The following is a 2,796-nucleotide window of genomic DNA, read 5'->3' on the forward strand; positions in this document are numbered from 1 at the left end:
ATTTTTACTTTTTCTGTTTTGTTTCTTGGTGTACCACATCGAGTAAAATAGAAGAATAGCAACTTGAGATGCCTATATATTGAGAGGTATACTTGAGATTAAATAGATACAAGTCTCGGTGCCTACCTCGCAAACATATATGAGTTGCATAGGTTTTTTTGGGCAAACTGAGGTACGAGTCGCCGTTGATCATTGTTGGTTCTCTGGCGAGATTGATCTGTTGTTGTTTTATCCTGGAAGCGATATTGCTGCATTCCATCATAGCTTAAGTGGGGGGCAATAATCTCTTCAAGAACAGTCAAGTCCTCTTGAAGGGTTTGACGACTCAGCTGTTGTGTTCTTCTTCTTATCAGAATTTGGAAAGCGATAAGAGATAAGTTTTCTTTACTTTCTTTGTCAATTATAGTCTTTATAGTTTGTTATTGCCTTCGTGTTTTGTTTCGTTAGTTGGTTATTTGCCATGTTCTTGTTATTATATATATAACTGCCCATTGTTGCTGTGTAGTTAGATTTATACCCAACAATCTTGAAGAGATTATCTAGTTATATATAGTTAATTAGCAAGATGGTTAACGAAACTGGTGATGTTCCTAAAATTGTTGAGACTGGTTTTGGTTCTGGTGGTACTACTACCATTGACTGGATCACGTATCATTTTCCCCATCCAATTGATTTATCGGGTATGCCTAATAAATTTAGTGGTGGAGCTTCTTTTTCTCTTTGGCAGAAAAAGACGAAGCTCTATTTAACGGTTAAGGGTCTATTGTTAGTGGTACAGTATGATCCTCCTGGGTTGGATCAAGAGAAAGCTGAATCTATTAAGGTTTATGCTTTATGGGCTGAGAAGGATGGGGTGGCTAGGGCAGCCAATTTTGGCATCCTTGGAGAATACCTTGTTCGATGTTTATTCATCAGATGCCTATACTGCTAAAGTCTTATGGGATAAGCTGGACCAAACCCATAATACTGATTCTCAAGGATTTGAGAAATATTTTGTGGCTAGGTTTCTTGATTTTAAGCTGGTGGATGGAAAATCCATGACTGAACAGGTTCATGAGTTTGAGATGTTAGTTCATGATTTGGGTGAGTCCGGTATGGTCATGCTTGAGAAGTTTCGAGTGATGTCTGTGATTGAAAAGCTCCCTAAGTCTTGGGAAGAGTTTGCTCTCTCCCTGAAAAGATAGAAATGAGAGATCACATGGACTAACTTGATGTTGGACATCTCAGTACGGGAGCAGCACAAGTCCAAATAGGGACATGTGTTGCCTGTGGAACATGGGAGCTCGAAGGTGAACGTAGTGACTGTAGGACAGAAAAGAAAGGTAGTCACTAAGAAGGCTAACACTAAACCTGACAAGAACAAGGCTAAGAAACCAAAGGCGAACAAACCATGTTGGTCTTGTGGAGAGGTTGGTCATTGGAGCAAGAACTGTCCAAGTAAGAAAGATAAGAAAGCTGGAGTGGTAGCTCAAGCAAATACTGTGCTTGGACTTGGAACCACGAATGGGCCAGTAGCTAACATGGTCATTGGTGAGGTTGTTGCCTCTGGAACCGATGACGGGTATGTTATTTACAACCCTATGCTACTTTCCACTTATCTGTCACATGAGCGGTTTATTGATACTAGAGCTAATGTACATATTTGTGATGATATTAGCTTGTTTATATCTTATCAACAGAGTCATGGTGTGACAGTGACGATGGGGAATGCTAGTGCTGCACAAATGCTTGGAATAGGAAACATGGACCTGAAGTTTGCTTCTGGGCGGATTCTATCTCTCACTAGAGTGTATCATGTTCCCTCTATTCGTAGAAATATTATAAGTGGAAGTTGTTTAGTTAAAAACGGCTTTGAACTTTATTTGAAGTGTAATAGAGTAGTTATTACTCATACTGGTACATTCTTTGGCAAGGGTTACTTGTCGGATGGTTTGTTTTTAATAAATGTTGAACCCGTTTTGGGTGGTTTTATTAATGATAGTGTTGTACCTTCTGTTAATTGTGTAGAATCATCTTATTTGTGGTACTTACGACTTGGTCATTTAAATCTTGGTGCTCTAAAGAATATGATGAATTTAGAGTTGATTCCAAAGTACGCCATTGATAAGAAATCTAAGTGTCAAGTGTGTGTAACTGCTAAACAAACAAGGAAACCTTTTCATAATGTTGTTAGGGATTCAGACTTGTTAGATTTAGTGCACTCAGACATATGTGAATTTGGTGGTGTGTTGACCAAGGATCACTGTAGATATTTCATTACCTTTATAGATGATTGTAGTAGATATTGTTATGTTTATTTGCTTAAACATAAGAATGAAGCACTAAATAAATTCATTATGTATAAAAATGAAGCTGAAACATAAATTGGCAAAGTACTTAAACGTTTGAGGTCTGATAGAGGTGGTGAGTATACGAGTACCTTGTTTAATAAATTTTGCGCAAACAGTGGTATAGTTCATGAGGTTACTCCACCAGACACACCTGAGTCTAATGGGTGGAAGAACGAAAGAACAGAACTTTTAAAGACATGATTAACAGTATGCTAATTAATTCTGGGTTGCCTAAGTACATGTGGGGAGAGGCTCTGGATACGGCTTGACATATTCTGAATAGAGTCCCTCTGAAATATATGGACAAGACACCATATGAATTATGGAGAAAGCGTAGGACAAGTTTGAGTTATCTTCGTGTGTGGGGGTGTCTTGCTAAGGTACTTTTCCCTCAACACAAGAGAAAGAAACTGGGTCTGAAAACTGTTGATTGTATCTTTCTGGGCTATCTTGAAACCACAACTGC

The sequence above is a fragment of the Apium graveolens genome, chromosome 7 (assembly GCF_009905375.1).
Source record: "Apium graveolens cultivar Ventura chromosome 7, ASM990537v1, whole genome shotgun sequence".
Taxonomy (NCBI): domain Eukaryota; kingdom Viridiplantae; phylum Streptophyta; class Magnoliopsida; order Apiales; family Apiaceae; genus Apium; species Apium graveolens.